We start from the raw sequence: 25,389 nt of genomic DNA on the forward strand, positions 1-25,389 counted from the left end.
CAGATTGTACATACATAAGTATGACTGATAGCAGAAATAGTCACAGCCAACAGTTTGGAGATTAATTTATATGGGCCTTATTAGCATCATGATAAATTAGGTCGTTAACAAAGGTCGGTCACCCCTTCACAGGTTTTGGTCCCATAAATGTGCCACTGCTTGGAAATCGCATCGGTCAGAAAGAGGAGTGGGGGTTGACACAGGTCAACACCCAATCTGTGATAGCGGTTCACAACGAAATATTATGACATCAGAAACTGTGATATCATTGCATGTAAGCTGAACTGCAATATTGCAGTCTGTGATAGTATGTCAATTTCAACCCGCTGGTGCCACATTTTACATGGTTCATTACAGCATCATCCTTTGTGCCAACATCACACACAGAAATAGTTCTTAAATTTACGTCATAGATGTCGTGACTAACCGCTGCCTCACAACAGCAACATCGCGTGGAGATGTCTTTGCACACATGAGCAACAATTTTCTATAACAAGAGTATGTAAATCAACAGTCTACTCCCAACCAGCCCCCTCTAGCTGCAAAATGTATTTGAGCCCACCTCTCCAAGTTTGTATACAGATACACACACACACACACACACACACACACACACACACACACACACACACACACACACACACACACACACACACCCCGTGTCCAACGCCCTCATCTACACATTACATCCCCATGCTCCCAGTGAACTCTGTTACAGTCACACCCATGCTTATATCTGTTTAGCTGTCCATGCATGGCGAGGTGTCATGGTTTTACTACAGCAGGAACGGGCTATCCCAGACGACATCCGGCTGATACATAATGCGAGACAGTGCCCTGTGTGACCGACGTCATTTCCGAAAACTGCGATTCGGAATCTCAGGCAGAATAATGAACAGCAATGTTCCAGTGAACACCAGGGATACTCTATAACACTCTATATAGGCTCCCTGTGAACACTGACCAACTATTATGTCAGGAGGCAGTGGGATAGCCGAGAAGTTAAAGTGTTCGCTCGTCCCGATGAAAGTCCGGGATATTGATTCCCCAATATGGGTACAATCTGTAAGACCATTTCCAGTGCCCCATATCATGATATGTCGTGAAATGTTGCTAAAAGTGGCGTTAAAGTAAACACACTCACTCACTAGAATTATATCTGAACTATAATCTAGACGCAAGAGTCGAAATTTGTAAACAAGTTCAGAGACCATATGGTCTCTGACGAGTCTAACCAAATAGGTCAACGGCATCCGATAACAAAAGTAATTTTCCATATAAATATATACTGTAACCGGTTCCTTAGAAAACCTATTCCGAGGCTGGCTTAATTACTGTGTTAAATGAGACGCTAGTTAATTGGCCGTTTAATAACCTCGTTATGTAACCCAGTGGATCAGCATGCCAGATAAGACGGCAGCTGCAAATTGAAGAGTATCTACAAAACGAATTCGTAACTCTTTTTCAACATGTAGTTTAACGTGTAATCGATCAATTCAGAACAACAGTTGGTGATTATTGGTGAGCATGACTTCACCATAATACGCATCGCCCAAATGTAAACTGTTTGATCAAAATCAGGTAATACGATACACAGAACTTCTACCCATGTCACATATAATGATCACGTTGAACGCCAGTGCTTGTCACCGTCCTTTAGACCATGTGGATGTTATTAATGTCGTTGTCTGTGGACACTGTTTCAACAGTGGGATTAACCTTGTTTGGTTTAGTAACTTGATATGCTTCTATGGCTAGTTCCATACCAGCAAGACGTTTTGGAGGGTGGGATGTCATACTAACTACTGAGTAGCACTATTATCACTGCTGGGAGATCATTAAGTGAAATGATAAGGTCTCTTCTAGTATTTGGACCAGACCAAGACAAGTAACATTCTATTGCAAAGGCGATGCTCATCCTCCCTCCTCTCCACCCTCTGACCATCTCTGAAGAAGTCTAGACATAAATTATATAGTAAGTATATACAGCGAGTGTGGAGAAGTATTTTGATGCTCATCTGTATGTAGAGGTCGGGAAACACATTAGGCACATGGGCTACACTACTACTATATTTGAACGAAGATTCTAATATATAATTAAGTCCCTTGGCGATGCTGCCCTCCGCTTCCTCTGACGCCCATACACTGCTGCGGGCGATTTTCGTCACTTTCCGACGTATTATGTTCCGATAAGAACCGAAGGTAAATGCGTTGGAAGAATTTGAGGCTGACGCCCAGCTCAGTAGACAAACGCTTATAGTCTCTGAATATGCAGAAATATAGTACACACAAATAACCAAATTTAAACTGAATTGGACACATAGATTCATACAAAACCTGAGAAAATGCATTTGCTTCATCTAGAGATTTTGCATTGCAGAAAAGATTGAGCAGATGGACAAATGAATGTTGAGGAACTGTGAAACAGACGGACAAACCAGATCAACAACATGCCGAGGCGAGCAGACAGAATGTTAGGTACGCTGACTTGTTAACAACTGCACAAGTAAGTAAATATTTATTTCGGTTAAATGGCAGTTAGGGAATTGGAAACAAAAGAACTAACTCGATAAGTACGGTTTGAACAGCTCAGGCTATGTGATACGCAAAAAGGTGTACTGCACAGTTGAGGGCAATAGAGGGACAAACCCTTTTACTCGTTATAACGCTGGTAGGTTACAAGGTGAAAACCCGTTGTTGTTTAATGTGTCCTCGGCTTGCATTATTAGCATGTTAAGCCTCGTTCAGAATTATTACTGTCACACCGTCCTATTGTAAATACAAGTGCTGTGTAAACAGTAGCAACACGGACGAGCGGGGGTGAGGACTATTTGTCAATACCGAGTTGACTGTGTAAGGTAACCTACTTTCTCACATGTTTCGCATGTTGACTTGTTGACATATCGTGCTGAGCGTATAACATGATAGAAATGATGTTAAGTTATATGTAACGAAAATGTATGTTCTGCAACATCACACACACACCTACTCAAACATATATACACACACAAATAAGAAAAAAGAGGAATCCTTATTTCATGTTAGACCTGATATGTATCTGACAAGCTCTGACTGAAATCTCGCCATCGATGTCGGTGTCACGAGCTATTTGAAAGTCAATTACACATGTCCTGGTCGTTTGTGTGAATTAAATGTCACGACCCACGTAACCCAATGACCCATGCGGTCATTAGGGCAGTATGTGTAAAGCCTCTCCCTGCTGCCTCCCATCCCAGTGTAGTCTCACAGTCGTAGACTAACAGCTAGTCTCGGAAATGAACATATTTTACTTAAAAAACGTTCATAGTGAAAAAAATATAATAATGAAATGGAACCCTGAGACTTCCTTCATTTTCAGAGCTATGGGAATCTAGACTTGCCACATTTTTAGACTTGTTTGGGCTTTCTTGGATATTTATACTTCAGGGTCTGTACGACAGATTACAATAGTCCCTGAACCACATTACGTATTTTCAGCCTAGCCCTCCCTCTAGCGCTAAGGCTCTAAATCAAGTTTAGATTTAGGTTCAATCTTTGGTCGGCCTGGGGCTCCTTTTCAATTTAGATAGGCTTGTTTGTTACAATCAAAATAATATATTTAGAGACTAGGCTTTAGTCTAATAGTAGTGCAACAGGAATATAGCGTGATACTTATATATGCATGTTAAGAGAAAGATTTAAACTTTCATTGTCAAACTTTGCAACAAATTTCATAAAATTATCAAGTTCTTGAATGACATTTTGATGATGAGGGACATGCACGACGTTCGATATACCAGTAGTTATATAATCGAGTATAAACAGGCAACGAAATGACAGGAAGGCGATGACATTCATGTTGATCACTTTCATGAGAGGAATAAACTTCACAATCAGTTCATGAGCACAATGTTTCCTAAATAATTCAACTGAAGCCTAGTCTGTTTTACAATTCCGACCATAGCCATGACGGGTCGTGTCTAAGCCGCCATACATTGTACAAGTGCTCAAGCCTTTTGCATTAACAGAATGGCTCCAAATCCGAGAACACTACCATGGTCAGTCAGGAAATGGGATCGGGACGTAATCTGGACATCGCTGATAATAGGTCATTGATCAGCTCAAGGCTATGTCCCGGTTCAGTGAATACCTCCAGGTGTGTCCCGATTCATTGATGACCTCCAGGTATATACCAGTTCAGTAATAACCTCCACGTATGTCCCAGTTCATTGATAACCCCCAGGTATGTCCCGGTTCATTGATAACCTCCAGGTATGTCCAGGTTCATTGATAACCTCGCGGTTCTGGTCCGGTTCACTGGTAACCTCCACGTGTGTCCCAGTTTATTGATAACATACAGGTGTGTCTCTGTTCATTGATAACCTTCAGGTATGTCGGGGTTCATTGATAACCTCACGGCTATATCCTGGTTCACTTATAACCCCAGTTCATTGATAACCTCCACATATTCCCGGTTCATCGATAACACCCACGGATATGTCCTGGTTCATTGATAGCCTCTACGTATGTCCTGGTTCATTTATTATCAATCATCTGTCAATCTAGGGGTACTTAACGCACGCACACACACAACACCACACCACACACAAGTAGTGGTTAGTGGGCCCCTAGCCGGACGTTTTCCAACGGCGATTAACATAGGATCTACTACCTCCGACAAGTCGAGGCAAGTCGACCGAAACGAACACGTCCTGGTGGTAAGTGGTGCGGAACGAGCGGGAACCACCGCACCACTCACTGATTACGGGTACTAAATTGGGTTGTCGGGGAGAAATAAAGGTCAAACCATTTTATGGTGCGGCACTATGTATATTGTTATGAATAAACCACATCAAGAGTTAGTTGCGGCGCTAGGCGTGGGTATGTGTGTGTGTGTGTGTGCGTGCGTGCGTGCGTGTGTGTATATTGTCAGACGACCACCGCCGAGCGGTCCACCCGAGAACTGAGGTATTGAAAAGACCACGCACCAAAGCTCAGTGTATATTGTCACTGTCAGGACTATCAAAAAGCTCGTAACACAACAGAAGGACATCTTTACAGTTAATGTCTGTCTCGTTGGAGACTGTGCTTGTGGCAATACCCAGATCTATTATGATCATGTTACTAATAGTTTGTAATGACTGATTTTAACAGTGAAAATATTACTATTTATTAACTAATCACATGAATGACAATACAACATAAAGCAATAAAATCTTTGCAAAACTCTTGCTTTTTTATTCACAAAAGAAATATTATATTGTCATGACTCCAAAATAATGAATGTCCATGATCATTCTCTAATGATAATGATGGGCTGTCCCTACGAATCAGGGTTGTCTATTTAGTTTAAATGGGCGTTTGACATCTTCAACCCAGTCAGGTCTTGTTAGGAATCTGATTGTTGATGTTATAATTTCGATTTCTTCGCCGTAACGTTGTCTGTGCTTAGACGGTGGTATACATGTGTGCGTTCGCCGCGTGTAATAGAAATGTGAATGACTGAGCCTTTTTGTGTGTATGATAAAATATTTATAGCTTTGTGCAATACCGCGCAATATCTTTTTTTCGCCGCAGGCTAAGGGAGTATATTCTTAGCCCTTGTATAACTTGCTTTCTTGCTTTCATTACTCGATCGGTGTCATATAACGTGGTTTCCAGTTACAATTTACACCACAGATGTTACTTTTGTGGATGGTGGGGTCGACTCCGAAAATTATTTTGTGTGTTCCCCCTCGCGTGCTTGGGGTGTCGTCCGCAGTTGCCTGGATATAGGCAGCCGAGGGTCGAAGGTAAAATGAGTGAGTGAGTGAGTTTGGTTTTACGCCGCTTTTAGCAATATTCCAGCAATATCACGGCGGGGAACACAAGAAAATGGGCCTCACACATTGTACCCATGTGGGGAATCGAACCCGGGTCTTCGGCGTGACCAGCGAACGCTTTAACCACTGGACTACCCCACCGCCCCTCGAAGGTAAAAAAGGTCAGGGGTCACCGGGGTCGGGTCGTTCCGCTCCATTTGGAGAGGTAGTAAATCCAATGTTAAATCTCCATTGGAAAATGTCGTAGTAAAAGCACAAAACAAATATTGTGTGGTTGTTGTGCAATGGGGCTCGCGTGCGGGGTGGTGTGGTTGTTTACACAAGTGGGACTTGTTGGGAATGTGGTTAATGATGCTGTAATTTCGACTTCTTGCCCATGTCGTTGTCTGTGACTTGGGGGAGGTATACATACAACACTCCACCAATATTGAGACATTTGTTGTAACCAAGAATGTCTAGCTAGTTCATGATCAGTTTGGTAGCGTCGTCTCTTTTTCGTCTGCTGGCATTACAGCTTATAGCCACTACTCACACGCCATTGTACAGCATGCTCTTTAGTGAGCAGTCAACGATATAAAGGCGTGGTATCTATGTTCTGGGTCTGTCTCAATACACCCAGAGTTTTGGGCTTATGGGATAAGGCGAAAGAGTCAGACTTGACCTGTAGAGGACATCCAGGGAATCGAGCTCAAACGGCAAATTAAATTGCACCCAGTCTGAATCATGGGACAGATGTCCGAGTTTCTGATCTAATTAAGGAATCATCTCCATGCAGCTTCAGGCCCGTAGCTTGTACCATTACTGAGAGAAAACCAAACAACATGCATGAGCTATATATAACATACTGTTTTACTACTAAAACCATAATGTAAGTTCTCACAGTGATATATACATATATAGTTTACATATACAAGAAACTGAATTCTATTCAGTAAAATGTCACTATAAGAAAACCAACGCAGAGTTCCAAGTTCCATGTAACAAATTTTCAACGATTCCGAATTCCGTGTAACACTTTCAGCATATCAGAAACACTTAATTCTTCTGGTCATCACCATTCTCATCCTCATCCTCATCATCCTCATCCTCCTCCTCCACATCCTCCTCCTCCTCCTCCTCCTCCTCATCATCATCATCATTAGCCATGTCAGAGGCAGAGTCACTTTCCGCCACCGCGACCCTCGCTGCTTCGGGCATATCTATACGAGTCAGGATGCCTTTCATTCTGGGTCTTAAAAAGAGTTTAATTTTGTTTTTTATAGCATTAATGGATCCGTGGAAGGATTCATATCATCCAGACTGCGCAGAACTGGTTGAAACAGAGGTGACTGTTTAAAGTTCTGAGTGTATTCTAACACGCAGCTGAGGGTATTCACCATTTCATTTTCATATATCTCATCATATATCTGTCCACCCAGTCATCCGTTCGACCCTGCTGCTGGTACTTATTTCTCTTGAGTTTCATCACGTCATGACGCAAGTTGTACAACCGCTCCCAGATACATTGCAAACCCACATCTTCCCACTCCTCCGCTTCCTCATCAGCGAGTGGTGTTGGCTGCTGCTTCCTACCACAACGTCGATGATGTTTGACAGCAGGACTACCTTCTCCACCACGACCATCCTTCCCGGGGAAGCCTAAGTCACTGACACCATCACCATCACTGTCCATCTCACCATCATCATTGTCATGCTTTCTCTTTGATTTTAAGGTAGTATTTTCTGGAGACCAATATTTGATATGGCGCTGTAGATCGTACATGTTATCTATCAGCACCCCGCAATCAGCACAGGCCTTCGCCATTGTAAGTAGACCCTGACTGCCGCTACTACTACTCATGTCAGAATCCGTGTCTTCTTCTTCCCGACTGAGTTGATTACGATGATGATCATTTGAGCCCTCTTCTTCTTCAGTAGTGGCCAGCTTGGGACGGGGGATACTATTTGGCGAGGCACCCCTCACTATGCTGCTGGTGGTACCTGTGAACTGCTGCTCTTTCACTGTACTCTGAGCTTTAGTAGCACCTTCCTCCTTGGTGTTTATAATGTTCACGAGCAGACGGTCCTTGTCATTCTTCCTGTTAGGTTTCAGATCAATAGTCAGTTGTCCAAAAGGATGTTCTGCAGCCCGTTCATACATGGACATAAAGCGATCAATGTTTTCAGGGAAGATTCTATGAGCAAAGACCTTGATTTGTTGTCTATCTATAGGCGAATGAAAATGTGTGACATAATGAGCATTCAAAGCAATATCTCTGGATTCCTTACCTCTCGGAAATAGGTTTTGTACAAGAAGAAATATCAGCACATTCTTGTGATGGGAGGTTTGGGTAAACAGTCTGGAGATACGTTTGTCGTGTTTAGCTTCAGCCAGGAAATCGTCCAAGACCAATACGTTGCACTGACTAGCATCAAAGTAATCCTCCTCTAATATATCATAGGGAAGTCCTTTCACAAATGTCACTATTCGAGACGATTGCTCCTTTATGGTCTGATATAGTGGCTGCCACTGTGTGTAACACCAAACGATACGGTCGGGGAGGGGTTTGATCAAGCAGTGCTGAAGCAGCACACGGTAGGTAAACAGACTTTCCACAACCACTGGGTCCAACAACGAGAACATTCGAAGGGATCAGAAACTTGAATCCCTCATGTCTGTCCATATCATCCGAAGGAAGAGGAGTAAGAGGAGGAGGAGTAGGAGGAGGTGGTAGGACGTGAGTTGTTCCATGCCTTTGCTTCTGATGTCTTCCTAGGTTGTCTTTCCGTGTAAAAGTCATCCAGCAATCTGAACAGTTGGTCGTCTTCATGGATTCTTTTTGTATTGTTTTTGGCACAAGAAGAGGAGGATGACGTCCTACCCGTCCCGGGGTATGAGTGAAAATGGAGCTACCCTGTTGAGGCCCTTCGTTTATTCTAAAGATATACCCCCACAGCAGGTCATACAGCTTCTCACGGCTTTGATAGAGCTTCTTCTTGTGTCCGGCCTAAACATGTACTATTGTTATGTGTACTCTTCCACGCCTCTGAATAACAACCATGGTGAGCATACCCACAAAAAAGTATTACTAAGCAGATGCTCTATCAGGCACCCACGCATTTTGAATGGCCTCATCTCTGAGAGACCCGTGAAGGTCCCGGGGTAGAATAGGCCTTCAGCAACCCATGCTTGCCATAAAAGGCGACTCAGCTTGTCGTAAGAGGCGACTAACGGGATCGGGTGGTCAGGCTCGCTGACTTGGTTGACGCGTGTCATCGGTTCCCAATTGCGCAGATCGATGCTCATGTTGTTGATCACTGGATTGTCTGGTCCAGACTCGATTATTTACAGACCGCCGCCATATAGCTGTAATATTGCTGAGTGCGGCGTAAAACTAAACTCACTCACTCACTCATCTCTGAGAGCATTGAGAAACTGTGGTTTTAAAACAAATGCTACGATAGGCATGTAACTGGCAAAAAGACTTTTCCAAACACCTACAGTTGTCCATGAACTAAGCGTCGTAACACTGCTAGATAGTTATTTCTATCATTTCTCCTTAGAAAACGATGTTTTTCATATCGAGTCACTGGTAATCTTCCTTTTAATAATCTATTGATGATAGCATTGACAGCAAGGACCTGTTCTCTGTTCATTTCTAAGATGTCTTGTCGAATTTCCTCAACATCTAGAAACATTAACATGAACCTTAAAGAGTCGTAATGTTTCAACACGTACCTAGCCATGATCCTAAGGAAATCAAAACAAACAAGCTCTCCCTCCTGTCGTTGTTGACGTCTCAATGATAGCCATACTTCGAGCCAAACTGTATTTATAACAACACCAAGAAATAAGGCTATGCACAGACACCCGCACAGACAGCAACCCGGGGAGAAAACACACACACAGCAGACGTTTAAGCATGAGAGTGGATTTAATTTTATTGTATATATATATGCTACAATACAACATATACAGATCATGACATGGGTCTGACACATTACACCATGTTTTAAAGGAGTGGCAATACAAATGTAATATTTCTGTAAGGTATATACTTACATATATCTATGTACAAAACAAAAACACTAAGCATTTAATTCATTCATTACTAACAAACACAATGCACACTATTGCAAAGATAAACAAACATCGATAATACATCTACCAGTGAACACCAGAAGAACAGATGGATTACATTAACACAAGCGCGACCCAGGAACCTCACCACATTCGACTGAGGAGTGGCGGTTGCGAAATGACACAAAACGGATACCTCCTTGCTATATATTCATAGACATAACAATCGTTTCCAGTAGAGTTGTTACGGGAAAATTGTTCAAGCATTATCTCCCTTAAATGCCACCCTCTCAACCGGAACAAGAGATAATACACAACATATTGTCCACAGGTTTTTCCCGAGAGACTCTGGACTCTGATGTGACTCCACACAAGTTCTCTTTTGCTGATATGACGACGACGATGATGATGGTTATTGTCGTTTATATAATCCACAAAATCCTGTACCTCTTTTAGTCTATGGACTATTCCTCGATCAAATCCAAGGCTATCAAAAATATCAATACTTTCCTCGTTTACGTAGACAGCAAACCAGTGTTGACCATCCTCATGGGCTCTCTGTGTATTTACTATAATAGCAGATGGAAGAATGTTTCCCCTTGTCATACGCCATGCTAGGTCTTTTGTTAAATGATTCAGGGCGAACACACCCAAAACGTGGTGTCTAAGTATGGGGTCGCACTGTATGATGCATTCTAGTTGACGAGTGTTCATGTCGCCTCGTTTACCCCACCTCTATTTTGCTCACTGTTCCTATTTGCTCATACGACAACGTTTCTGCTTTTCTCTATTTGGAAAATGCGGTGAAGCGGTGTTCCAAACTGTGCTTCAAGTCTAAGAGTACCCTGCTTTTGAAGGCGTAGATATGTTCCGTCATTGTTCTGACCAAACACGGGATCCAATGAGAAGACATACAGCGCGTAACCTCCGTGGAACTCATCTCTTGAGATGTCTACCCGATTGAGACCTCCACCGTCATCCGTCAACCAGCATCCGGTGGATCGGAATAGGTTAACAAATGCCGGGATGAAGGCTCGTCCAGTTGTCTCCCCGAATTGTAGTTTCATGGGACCGGACTCGCTCACGATGGTCCCATCGCAGAAAAATACAATTTGGGATAAGCCCCAGTTGGCAAAGTTGTAGGGATTCTTATGGTAGTCACCCATCCCTGCTGCTTTGGCGGAGACGAACCCCACTACGATCTTGTTAGGACGAATCCCTTGAAAAATGTTATCCCACGCAAAGCTGGTTTGACCCTTGACGATGGAAAACATCTTAACTTCCGTCCTGCGATATGGGTATTTCGCTGGGGTCTTTGAGAGCGCCTCATTGTGACCCCATATGACACCGGGATTCACACACACTTTCATTACCTTCAGAACTATGTCTTCAATGTGAACCACATACGAGGTGTCTGTTTTTGTTGCCATGAGCATGAACTGGGGTGTAGATCTGTACAATTTTACTTGTACGTCGACCTGGTTCAGCATGTAGCGTTTCATCTGAAAAAGGTCATGCATCAGGGGGGATTCGAGGTCAAACGTTTTACTCTCGGAAGTAAACTCATACCTGGCGAACATCCCCGTATTAGTCCCATTCGGGTCAGTTACGTCTAACTCCCCTGCTGTGTCTTTGAAAAACAGTTGTGCCTCCATTTTTGTCTTGCTGTCAATGTAATTGGTGTCCAAAAGCGTTTGAATGATGGACTTGTATGGATAATGATTGGTGGTGGAGTTAACCAAGCACCCTTGCAGCCATACGTCTACTTGAGAGAAAAGGAAATGAAGGAAGAGGTTAATGGGGGTGCATTCTTCATCACCCCCCAGATTCGTGTTGTCCGTATGAGTTATCTTACATTTGACATGCAAGGAAGACCTTCTGAGACCGATGTATTCCAACCCGTTTTGACCACTGATGTGAAATTCAATCGGTGCGGATGATGACAGAGGTGACACCGGACGACAGTCTTGTAAATAAACCCTTTCAACGGCTGTTTGTGTGGGTGGCAAGTCGAATAAGGATAGTTCCGGGGGTTGGGTTTCGGTGAAAAACTTGGGATCATTCGTTAGTGCGGTCATGGGTGACTACTTAATAGTCGAAAATGTCCTTGATGGTACTCTTCCGTCCCAGCCCGCGTTTGGTCTTCTTCTTTTTCCCTTCAGTGTTCTTGCACTTTTCCTTCTTTCTCTTAATCCCCACAGCGGCCACACGCCTACCAAGATAGTTTGTTTTCCTTCTTTTACTTCTTCCCTTCCCAGTGAGAGTCCGTCCTGCACTGGCCCTTGTGCGACGGTGTCCTCGTTTTTTATTGATAAACCCCATTGCGCTGGTAGAGACCGAGTCCGGGTGTCGTCTAATCTCTGCCTTAGCTTGATCTACTACCTGTTCACTCGGGCTCACTATTCTTATGTCCCTTTGTGGAATGGTCTTGTCATCCGGTGTTAATAATGTCGTCTTTGTGGTAGAAGAGGTCGGATGTGGGGGTAATAGGTCAAGGGACGAAGGGTTCCGTTCCATTGTGATCATAGTAGATGTGGGCTTGAAACTGATGGTGCCGACTCTTATGCGCTGATATGGTTGAATTGTTGTGTCGCTGCCCTTCTTCCTTCCCTCTGCAACATCACCATAGAATTTTCGCCACATAGATATAATTGGAATATATAGACCATCATCGCTTTCCTCTTTCCCTCCATAATGGTGTTCTATTAAGCTATCAGACATTGCTTTCTCGATATATATATATCCTAAACCAAAAAAGGGTACCGTCTCAACTGAAGCGTCAGCGATGACACATGCGTTAAGAATGTGGCTGGAGTGCCGCTTACGTCTGTTACGTATATGTCAATCTGATGAACAGTGTCATTGACTAGTCGAATCCTGATGTCATACGGCTCAACTATTTTTATGTTCCACAACTGCCCAACACTCGATGATGTTGACTTTACACTTCGAAGGAGAGGTCGACGTTCACCATCAACAATGATCGGTTCGCATATGGAGCAGTAAATGTAGAGCATGTCATCTGTTACTTTGGACTTTTCCCCACCCTTTGCCCGTTTGGCGTAGAATTCCCTTAAGGCAACAGTCCAATGCCCATCCAACTGTAGCGGTTGTTGTAGGTATACGGAGAACTTGTGTGGCTGGTTGTCTGGGAAGTATAGGACACTGTTGTTGCTATGGACAACTATCTATTCGGTTGTCATGGTAACTCGTTATCTATCGTTTCTCCTCACTTCTCACAAATAACTTGGTTCTTGTGTCCGAGCGGTTGATTCAACTGTGTTGATGAATCGGGCTTTACGTGATCTCTTTAACGTCAACCCACGAATTGAATTTCGCTGGGAAATCCACCCATTTAACAAGCGCCTGCTTAATGCCTTTCTTATTTCGGTTGGTCTTCACTGTCCTATACTTCAGAATACTCTCTATCCGCCAAAGCGCTTCCTTGGGGTCTTTATGGAATTTTTTCAATTCGGATTGATAAAATGTACCTTGGATGGGATCTGACTGTAAATCTTCAACACTGTATATAGGTATCCCATCACGTCGCTCTCGACTCACGACTTTGAAGACCTCCTGAGTCCATTTCTCTTGGTACTCTTTTTCGAAAGCTCTTTTGCTGATGGATAGTCGTACGAGGTCTCCTACCTTATACGCATATCTGGAGGGATGGTGGTGCTTCAACGATGATTCTCGCTTTATCTCTCTTGCTTGAGGTGGGGTTGATTTTTTACTGTCGTACATATTCAACCATATACGGGCTTCATTCGCGTGATTAACGTCGGCTAGGGTTCTCCCATTCGGGAGTGACCTGTGTGGACGGTGGTTATAATTGTAAACAATGTCCTGTAGAATGTTGGTGTATCTATGGGTCCTCTTGTATGTGAAATATCTGTATAGAATAGTTGTCAACGTTCTAATAAAACGCTCTGTGTAGTTGGCTTTTATATTATCGTTTTGGGTAACAAAGTGTTTGATGTGAAACCGTCTATAAACCTTTTTTACAGCATTATTTTGAAATTTCTTGCCTTTGTCTGTCCTCAGTGTGAACGGTACCTTCGACCCCATGTTTGTGAACAAGGATTTCATTGCCCGAGACACGTTTTCTGATGATTTGTTTTTTATCGGTTTGATCCAAACAAATCTGGAGAAACAGTCAATGATAATAAACAGGTATCGTACTCCATCATTGCTATCTGCGATGTTGGCCACATCACATAAGTCGGCGTCTGCTTGAATCCCGACTCCACCGACTATAACCCTATTTCTCTTGAATCTTCTCTGGGGTGTTTTGTGTAAGGTGTAGGGGTCTTGCTCGTTAAGGCACTTCCTCACACGTGATGTCCTGATTTGGGGATGATTTCTTTTCAAAGTATGTACAAACTTTTGATACCCCCCAAACGCACCGGGTTCTCTTGGTTGATAATACTTATGAGCCAGTATCTGTTCCATGTTGTTTCTTCCCCACCCTGCTTGTGATCCGCATCCTTTCCGTCATCATCAATATACAACGATATAGCTGTTCTTGCCAATGATTCGTTTTAAAACCCGTATCACGATAGTCCTTGCATTCATACTATAAATAATACAGTGGTGATACAGCGCGTAGACTGAGAATGGCGTTTATGTGGTCTCTCAATAACAGCTTCTTCGTTTATAAAGAACAATGCTTCCTGGAATGATTCGGGTGTTGTTGATTTCAAGTCTTGAAAGATGATCTCGGCATAGGCCAAAGTCAATAGATAATCCAGTGTTAGTGTGATAAGACCCTATTCCATTTTTGATATTGTACTATGTCGTCATGCTTTTCATAAGGGTTGGGAGTAATGATTGAGGTGTCCTTTCTCTTGTAATAATGATAGGTTGTCCCCAGGAATCAGGGGTGTCGAGATCTGTTTTGTTTAATGCACGTGCGATATCTTCCACACAGGCGGGTCTTGATGTGAACGTGGTTGTTGATGATACGATTTCGACTTCATCGCCGTAACGTTGCTTGTGTGTGAGGAAAATAGAACTATCTAAATAATGGGAAAAAAAAGAGAACATTCCCAGTATATCTCTCTAAATATTATTACCGCTTGCGCGATTCGACCTGATATAGGAAAACGGTACACAAAGAAGAATTATTTTTTGTAATGTCACTTTGGTGTGCTTTCCTTTCGTCTACAATAAAAATACCTCCATTAATATCCAACCACAACGATAATACTCGTATAGTGATTAAATCAGTCTTGACGCGGTATGTATATTCTTTCTATAGCTCTTTTTGTGGCGACTTATTCAGCACTATTTATGCCCCGCTCAACAAAAAAGGTACGGTGTCACTAAATTCCCCGCATAGTAGGTCACCAGGTCATCGTCTCCGTGCGGGGTGGGTCACGTGGTCCACGGTCGTATCGTTTCGCTCGATTTGTCTGGACTTGTCGGGGGTAGTAAATCCTATGTTAATCTCACACACACACACACACACACACACACACACACACACACACACACACACACACACACACACACACACACACACACACACACACACACGCCTAGCGCCGCAACTAACTCTTGGTGTGGTTTAATCATAACAATATACATTGTGCCGCACCATAAAATGGTTTGACCTTTATTTCTCCCCGACAACCCAATTTAGTACCCGTAATCAGCGAGTGGTGCGGTGGTTCCCGCTCGTTCCGCACCACTTACCACCAGGACGTGTTCGTTTCGGTCGACTTGCCTCGACTTGTCGGAGGTAGTAGATCCTATGTTAATCGCCGTTGGAAAATGTCCGGCTAGAGGCCCACTAAACACTACTCACACACCTATCAAAAATATATATATCCAGGCGCTAAGCATTAGTCTAGTTCAGTCCCTATCAACTAAGAACCGCATTATGTCTTTGGTTTATGCATATCCGTGTAGCATAGACAGGGCGCAGCAATCAATCACCTACTGTCAGCCGCCGAACGTCGTGCCGGACAGTGGAATGCTGTCTCTCGAAGGAAAATCACAGTCGTCACTTTTCAGCGCTAGTTTTCCCTGTGCCGAGAAACTCACGAAGATCCTGATATGACCTGGTCAACAGCAGCCCATGCTTGTCGTGAAAAGCGACTAAGAGGATCGGGTGGTCAGTCTCGCTGACTTAGCTGACTCATGGCATCAGTTCCCATTTGCGCAGATCCATTCTCATGCCGTAAGTCGCTGGATTGTCTGGTTCAGACTCGATGTTTACAGACCTCACCTAGAATATTGCTGGGATTGCTGTATCACCTGTGCACTATTACACTGCGTAGATTGATGCTCATGATGTTTTCACTGGATTATGCGGTCCAGACTGGGTTACAGACTGTCACCATACTGATGGAATATTGCTGATTGCGGCGTTAAACAACAACCGATCAACTGTTCCGAGAGGTAAGTCGGACATCTTGTTTCTTGGGATGCCAGGTGACAATTCGGGAGCAAGATTCTCATATATACCATGTGTTTCCTGTCAATAAAATTAGGGACTGAAACGTTGATTATATGTGGCTGGTAGCGAGCGTTCTGATTTCAACTCCAGATTATTTACAGTCTACTTCTGTATTTTTAATTTTGCTCGTTGAGCCTAGATCTCCTCAAGAGGTTGAGCTTTATAAAAAGCATGTGCCGTTGAGATTTGCATCCAGTGATCAAAAGAAAACAGTGAGTGAGCGTGTTTAGTTTTACGCCGCACTCAGCAATATTCCAGCTATGTGGCAGCGGCCTGTAAATAATCGTGTCTGGACCAGACAATGCAGTCACCAACAACATGATCATCGATCTGAAACAGATTACATGTGTCAACCAAGTCAGCGCTTCTTACAAGCATAGTCGCCTTTTATGGCAAGCGTGGGTCCGAGAGAAAAGACACCAGCACCTTGAGCATGTACTAGTTGCGTGGATATGTGCTCCGTATAAATATTATATAATAATGTTCTCCTATTTTTCCCTCTACGAGGACATTTTGCTTGAAGCAAAGGTGTATGCCAGATCGATGGAATGTTGCTGAAAGCCTTGTAAAACTCAGACATTCTACGGGGTGGTGTTCGACTGTCACCAGATAATCAGTTGGAGGATATTTATTCTTTTACTTCTGCTAAAGTATTAGTCGAGTAGTCGTATACACGTAAGTGACTAACAGCATAGTATGATATCACATACAGTCCAGTATTGTGATGGATATGCTGATGTCAGTGTGTTATTACAACAGCACAGAAGGCATGGCAGGTTGAACGCACAAAATATTAAAAAAAACCTGCAAAAGTGCATATCAAAGAAAGATTTCAAAACGACATCGCGGTATACTTTAGATTCACATGAACGCCGGTACAGGTACTTGGCTGTTTTTATTCTGGGCTCTAGTAGGAGCTATACGCTATTCATTTCAACACAATACCCCAGCCACGATCTGCACTAGTTCATTTGAAAGATTTGAACAAACATTGCAGTCGGGACCATGTTCACGAATATGAGGATGAGGGTTAAACACCGTAACACCAGGCTGATGAATGACTGTTTAGGCCAAGCCCTCGAAGAGTTTATTTAAATAACTACCTTGTAAAGGTGGTTAACGGCTTACACCAGGGGAGCATACTTCTTTAATACGCGTGTAATGTATTAGGCATGAAGAAGATTATCACAAGGAGAACAGTTATATTGTTTTCAAATAGAAATAATTGCCCTAGGTTAGTTGTTCAGTTATGCTAACAACACACTTCCAAGAACATAGCTTTCCCTAGTGGCGTAAAAATGGTATGAAACCTGGTTGTCGAACAATTTCACATATCGTGCCATATGTGTCAAGACACCTATTGATATGTGGCAAATGTCAGTAGTTTGATATTAATTAATAAACCAGCAGGAAATATATAATTAAATTCATCAATGTTATAGTTATTTTAAAATCATCAAAGTATGCATAAATTGTCAGTGCAAAGGAATAACCAAAGTGTGTTCCTGTTTCATAATAGGACCAATTAACTGGATATCCTAGTGCTGGCAACTTCAATCTAAACTAGAACAAGAACGAACGTTTCCACAAAATAAAGAATGCGACCTTAATAACGGGATGTAATCATTACTAAACAAGTGTCAAAGGGGTCGTATCGTACATTTATTTAGGATGAGTCATCTCCAAAATAGAAAATGATGACGTTCAATGACGACGGCGGCGATGATGATGATGATGATGATGATGATGACGACGACGATGATGATGAGGAGGAGGAGTAGGAGGAGGAGGAGGAAGAAGAGGATGATGATGATGATGATGATGATGACGATGATGATGATGATGATGACGACGACGATGATGATGATGAGGAGTAGGAGGGGGGAGGAAGAGGACGAGGGGGGAGGAGGAGGACGAGGGGGGAGAGGAGGAAAAACTCTAATCGAATCTGGACTAGATAAGTCTTTCTTTGTATGTCCCATAGCCGGATGTTGCTGACACGATGCGTACCAGCTGTGTTTGCAATATAACAGCCCAAGGCTCCACAGGCAATTTTCACTGATAATAAAGTTGCATAAGATACTCTAGGAAACAACAGGGTTCTAGTCATTACAACGCAAATGTCCAGGGGATTGTGTGGTGATTATAGTTATCTAGAAGGAAATATTTAATGCAATGGAGGATTATGTGTGCAATGCATATATTTATTAACAACATACACACATGATACAAGAGAATATTTTTAATCCATTCTTTGAAACTGTAACACTGTTGTACAAACCATAAAACTAGATAATTTACATAATATCAGGAAAATGCCGATCATCAGTACAGTATATCATGGCATGGGTGGTATTTATAATACGTATGTCGGAATTATATAAGTTTATATGGCAGCAGCTTAAAATATATGAATAAGATTGACAGTCGTTTAACAACCTAAAACGGGAAGGACATCCCTAGTCCTGCCTTGTATATCCGGGTATGATGTGTTGTGAAACTCACAGAACGCATTCCCAAAGTTTTGTTTGTATTTCTTGTGGGGAAATGTATCAATATGCCCGAGGAGAGCCTTAAATTGTCTGTTCTCCACAACTTATACATGTTGATCACCGGGACTCAGGAATGTGCTGGTAAGGCAGTAGTGTTGTCGATCCACTTCCTCTAAAGCAATGGGGCCGGTGGGGTAGCCAAGTTGTTAAAGGTTTCGCTCTTCACGCAGGAGACTCTCGGTTCGATTCCCCACAGGTATGCAAAGTGTGAAGCCGATTTATGGTGACCCCTTGATATTGCTGGAATATTGCGGCGTAAACCGTAAAACTCACTCACTCACTCACTCACTCTAAAGCAATATGTCGTTACAGGCATTCCCTTACTATCACAGTCCTACTTCCCACTGTACTGTACAAACACTTCCCCGCACTTGTATAATTGTCTCTCAATCCTTATTCTTTTCGTCACTTGATAACTGCGTTCGAACCTGCACCGAAAATTCGGTCTCACTTTAATAAAGACTTGTTCATCTATATATTGTTATCCTTCCAAGTATTATTGCTCATCAAATGAAAGTAAAAGTTTTTTTCCAGGACACATGAACACACAGCGTTTTGCGCATGCCCGTTTGGCCTATGGAGGTACCCTCTAGTGTTCCCAATAATCGTAACTATTGCGTTGAACATTTTGTGTTTGATAGTGGTAACAGCAACGGACTGTCTTGTGATCTATTTTCATTCGATTCGCTGCCACAGCAGTCTGATACTTAAAAGTACATTATTCAAATTCATACGATATTTAAAGACACACATATTTTACATAATTTGATTTTATTATTTTCCGAGTAACATTTTGTGAGGATACACTAATCTGGACTTAACCCATGACGAAGGAACATACATGGATCTGGCGGTGGGACTACTACTACTACTACTACTACTACTACTACTACTACTACTACTACTACTACTACTACTACTACTACTACTACTACTACTACTACTACTACTACTACTACTACTACGACGACGACGACGACGACGACGACGACGAGGTAGTAGTAGTAGTAGTAGTAGCAGCAGCAGCAGCAGTAGAGTAGTATGTAACCTAAAACCACACTTGATCAAGATAGACTTTGAACTATAACTCTTTCCTTTAATTTCTTCTCTGTTGTGTGCGACCTGAGCTGCGTTACAAATATGTTAGCATATAGTTATGGTAATAATAATAGTAATAGTAGTAGAGTACCAAATGAGTAGGTGGAACCACAGTTGATTCGTCCACGGTTCGCATCTCTTTCGTCATCCAGGCCCAAATCGTGACATCTTTAACAAACGTTGCTCTGCATCAAGCTGGGGGGCAGATGAGTGACCTTCAGTACTAACTTGTTAGCCTTAGACGGGTGGGTCACGTGATTCGCGGATGCAGTTTAGCCACCTTTTCTGCCGAGTCATTGTGGAGAAGTCTTTACATAAGACGCCGTAAGCAGTGGCGGGTTATCAACAGTAGGCAAGTCCGGTTGCACTGAAAGGATAGCAACACCGAGCGAGAAGTCGAGGAACATCCGCCTTGCAACTTCGTAGAAGTTTCAGGTTTTGTTATGTCGACTCAATATAAGTGAGTCACGCGTATGGATGGAGTTCCGTGAAGTTAGGTTGTTGTGTTTTTGAGTTTCAGCTAAGCAGATGAAGCTGTCCGATTAAAGACACGCGAAGAACTTAACTTGCGCTGCCTGATACTGTGGAGCTGCTGGACTATCAAAACATTTAGGATAAAAGGAGACAACTTTTTTTAAAGGTAAAACTTACTATTCTTCACTTGCTAGCGTTCCGCCAGGTCTGATATGTAAAGCATAGTAATAACACTGTATATAGCCACAATCAGAAGGATTGAACACTGTACTGACACGGTTGGGCAGGATACACTCACCTTGTGAATATCTTGACTATGTGATATGAAGGATATTATCAGATGACGTACCAAAGCCCTTTTTCAGTTTTAATATGCTTGTCGAGAAGCTAGGTATATTTATATTTAACACGTCACAATTTAATTCTGGACTCACTAAAGTCCAGAAACTCTCAGCACTGTGGCCACTCTCTCACAAGGGATTTGGCAAAATTAAACATGCAGCTGTTATGTATATGTGCTAAGGATGAAAAAATGAAAAACTCTTTTTTCGAAAACTCAAAATTTAAACTCGCTCGCCCATGGGCATGCCCATGGACGAGCAGTGGCCAATGGGCAGGCCCATGGGCGAGAGTGTTTAATTTCGTCCAGAATAAATGTTTTGGAGGTTGTATGAACACAGAGCTTTACTTCCAGCTTTACTTAATTAGGAGATGTGGGTATGTCATGCCTGGTTGATTTCTCAGGATTGGGTGAATTGGGTATGGGAGAGTCGATATACTATGATCATAGGGGATTTAGCAACCATGTTGGAGTGAAAGAATGACAACACTCTGTGATAGATTAGTGAGTGTTTTTTTAAGCATTATGAAATGGGAATGGTCCAGCATATCATACATATATGTATCATAAAATAATAATTTATCAACTGAATAATGCATAAAAATACTCTTATGATATGTATAACATCACATTTTAGTAAAACGTTGCATGCGTTGAGCTTGATAGATGTTTCAAAGATTAATGGAAGAGGTAGAAAAGGACACCCCCACTTGTGAAATTGGGAGCAGAGAGACGCAACGGTTCAGTGGTTACAGCTATACGGCCTTCGGTGCTCTCTGCTCAATATATCAAGGATGGTGATGTAGATGAAGGTTACGCAGGAAAAGTAGGTGATGTGGGTATACTACGTCAGGCAGCTGTGCAGTCAACCAGATAGTTTTAACCTGTCTGACAAATGTTATCTCTGACCAGGGAGACGATAACAAGCTGATGTTAACACATGTGATCTAACAATAGTTTTGCGTTCTTTAGCATGTTTTGGAAGGGATGGTCGTGGTGTATCATTTATTCTTTCATTCATTCATGTACTTCTTTCTTTTATTATTTCTTTCTCATTCAGTCATATATGCACTTCTGTCTTTTATTATTTCTTTCTTTCATTCACATATACTTCTTGCTCTTCATTCATTCATTCACTCATTCATTCATTCATTCATTCGACTGATACAGTAAACTGGCTGAAGAACTGTTAAACGCAGTCGAAGTTGCGATGGAAACGAACCAGGTCACTGTGTGCATTAGAGCACGACGAGGCGCATACTACTTAGTACAAATGGTAAAGAAAACAAGCGAGTGACCTATCCCTGTTGTAGATTATTTCTGGTCTGACAAATAGGAGAATACCCAATAAAACCTCGGACGAAGAAAAGCCGGGACGGGCAAACGGGAATTACTAAAAATGGAGACCACACTATTAAAATGAAACATGCTAAACTGGGTAGGTACACTTAAAACTACTAGGTAGGTACATTTGGCGAATGTCAGTGGGATTGACAAGACATATTTCAATACAGTTTCAAGATCTCACAACACTGTTTATTAATGTCCCGGCATAGTCACTGGAGTTCGGTCACTCTTGATTAGGGCTTTCACAAATAACTTCAACTTCATACATAGGTTGAATTTTGTTATATCTATAGAATACCTCAATTCAAAAGAATCTGAAGGCTTGGTATTCTAAGTGTACTGTATATGTTGCTGGAAGTAAAGCTCTGTGTTCGGGACCCGTGAAGATCTGGAGTAGAAGAGGGCTTCATCAACCCATCCTTACCATAACAGGCAACTATGCTTGTCGTAAGAGGGGACTAACGGGATCGGGTGGTCAGGCTCGCTGACTTGGTAGACACATGTCATCAGTTGCCAATTGTGCAGGTCGATGCTCATGCTGTTGATCACTTGATTGTCTGATCCAAACTCGACTATCTACAAACCGCCGCCATATTGCTGGGATATTACTGAGTGCGACATAAAACTAAACTCACAAAATACATTGACTGAATTGTCATTAGAATTTCATCTATTTTTAAACCATATGTTTGCAAAATAAAGAAAACAAGCAAACGAAAATATTTTCGTCCACGAGCGTGATTAGTCGAATTAAGACCGCAATGATTTCATTTTTTTTTTTGTCATGATACTTATAAACACACTTTCATTCATAAATGTACAACCTCCAAGACAATAAAACAATCTATGAAAATTTAAGTGGAGGTCCAGAGTCTTGTACTTGTTACAAATTAGCGAAATTAAGTCAAAATGGGTTGCATTTTGTGCCATGATACTTATAAATGTATCCTCATTCATTTACAACCTCCAAAACACACGAAAAGATGTATTTTGAGTAAAAGTAATTATTCTGGCATATTTTAAAAAAATTGCCCTGAATTCGCAAAATTAAGTCAAAATCAGTTGAATTTTGTGTCATGATACTCATAATGGCACTTTCATTCATTTACATCCTCCAAAACATTAGAAAAGAGGCATTTGGAGTGAAAAGGAAATATTCTCGCTCATGGGCCAAATGTTTTTCGCCGATGGGCGAGATGTTTTTGAAAATCGGTCTCAGTTAGCAGAATTAAGTCAAAATGAGTTGGATTTTTTACTCATAATGGCACTTTCATTCATTTATATCCTCCAAAACACAGGCAAAGATGTGTTTTGAGTAAAAGTAAATATACTCACCCATGGGTGAGACTTTTAAAAAAATCACTCTAAATTAGCCGAATTAAGTCAAAATAAGCTTAATTTTATGTCACGACACTAATAAATACACGTTCGTTTATTTAAAAGCTGCAAAGCATGAAAAAAACATGTATTTTCAATGAAAGTAATTATTCTCGTCCATGGGCCAATATGTTTTTCACCCATGGGCGAGATTTTTAAAAATCGCTGTCAAGTCAAGTCACAACAAGCTGAAATTTGTGTCATGATACTTATTAACATTTTTTCATTCATTTACAACCTCCAAAACATTTATTCTGGACGAAATTAAACACACTCGCCCATGGGCCTGCCCATTGGCCACTGCTCGTCCATGGGCATGCCCATGGGCGAGCGAGTTTAAATTTTGAGTTTTCGAAAAAAAAGTTTTTCATTTTTTCATCCTTAGCACATATACAACAGCTGCATGTTTAATTTTTGCCAAATCCCTTGTGAGAGAGTGGCCACAGTGCTGAGAGTTTCTGGACTTTTGTGAGTCTAGAATTAAATTGTGACGTGTTAATTTATATTATATTTGTATATATTTACCTTAGCATGACAGTAAAAAAAAACCGGAAGCTCTTGTCATATAACACTTAGCCTCAGATACAAAGTTATATATTACGTAAAAATTATTACTCTTAAAATAAAACGAACAAACATGAAAAGGTTCGGAATAATTCTGCGGCGTCGAGAGGCAATACAGACTTGCCAAAACATTTTCGACTAGGGAGCTTGCGGGTGTGGTGGGGGTATACATAACGCCACATAACAGCCGGTCGGAACAAAGGTAATTATTCACTTCGACCTAAGAAGAAGGTCACAAGTTAACTGAGTTACCACATTTGTTTTGATCTAAAATGGGAGTTATTGTGTTAATAATAGTGAAATATTTGTATAGGAGAGGCCACGGTGACGTCAGTGTTTTGATCACGTGACGCGCCCGAGTACTTCCGGTAGGCAGAAGTTAAACATAAATACGAGAGAACCACACAAGCTGCATACATTTGATCGTTGACTTGTCATGCCTAACAACTCCTCCTGAAATATTTGTATTGTGGGGTCGTTGAATGGCGTTTAGGGCTGAACACAAGGAGTTTTATCGATGTCAATGTCTTTATGCGGAAGCCAATGTTTCGGTGTACATTCTTGCTCCTTCATCAGGTAAATGAATAATAATATATACAGAAGTAATAAGTAATGACACTTGGCAGTTAATTAGCGATGACTGGACGCCAACACTTGACATATAGAAGTATTCATGTATACATAGGTGATGAACATTAGGCAGCTACACCCTGGGTTAACCTATAGGCAACATACAAAATACAAATGGGAGGTAGCGTTAATAGCACTGATAGATAAACGCAACAGAGATTGGCAAAATGAGGTCAGAACAAACAGAAGCAAAATCAGAATAATTATTAAAGCAATACGTGCTGTTAACATCAGTATTGCGATGTTTAGGTTTTATGCATGTACGGGATGACAAGATGAATGTGCAGAAGGTAATAAACAGCATTCATTCCCCTGCCCTTCCTTCAGGCACGACGTCCAGCAGTCAAATGTCTAGACCATATAGTGACACTCATATTTATAACCTTGCAAAATGTCAACTTGCACCTCATAAAACGAAGTGACGAACACATCCTTGAACGTTTTTCAAGTCGCCCACTTCATTGGCTTCCCAGTTCAGCATAAAATATAAAACTCTACTCCTTGTTTTCAAAAGTATGCATGGTCAAGCTCCTCAGTATCTACGTCATCTGCTCTACCGAATAGTCAAAGCGTCTTTGAGCTGTAAACGGATATTGGCGTTACACAAGAGTATGTATGTATGTATGTATGTATGTATGTATGTATGTATGTATGTATGTATGTATGTATGTATGTATGTATGT

General features: G+C 41.8%; 1 protein-coding gene across 9 annotated transcripts in view; it reads left to right on the forward strand.

Annotated features, from left to right (window-relative positions):
- Positions 1-2,204: 2,204 nt before the first annotated feature.
- LOC137265163 (putative ferric-chelate reductase 1 homolog) overlaps positions 2,205-25,389 on the forward strand; it is a 37,930-nt gene continuing 14,745 nt past the window's right edge. Inside the window, exons 1-2 of one of the 9 annotated variants that reach the window (XM_067800490.1) lie at positions 2,205-2,506; positions 20,489-20,614. The gene's annotated coding sequence lies outside the window, so the exon portion shown is untranslated. Of the gene's footprint in view, positions 2,507-2,667; positions 2,859-15,725; positions 16,267-19,978; positions 20,615-25,220; positions 25,316-25,389 lie in introns of those variants that run through there. The other 8 variants (XM_067800494.1, XM_067800492.1, XM_067800491.1 and 5 more) reach the window with 8 other exon arrangements.

This window comes from Haliotis asinina, chromosome 15, assembly GCF_037392515.1.
Source record: "Haliotis asinina isolate JCU_RB_2024 chromosome 15, JCU_Hal_asi_v2, whole genome shotgun sequence".
Classification (NCBI taxonomy): domain Eukaryota; kingdom Metazoa; phylum Mollusca; class Gastropoda; order Lepetellida; family Haliotidae; genus Haliotis; species Haliotis asinina.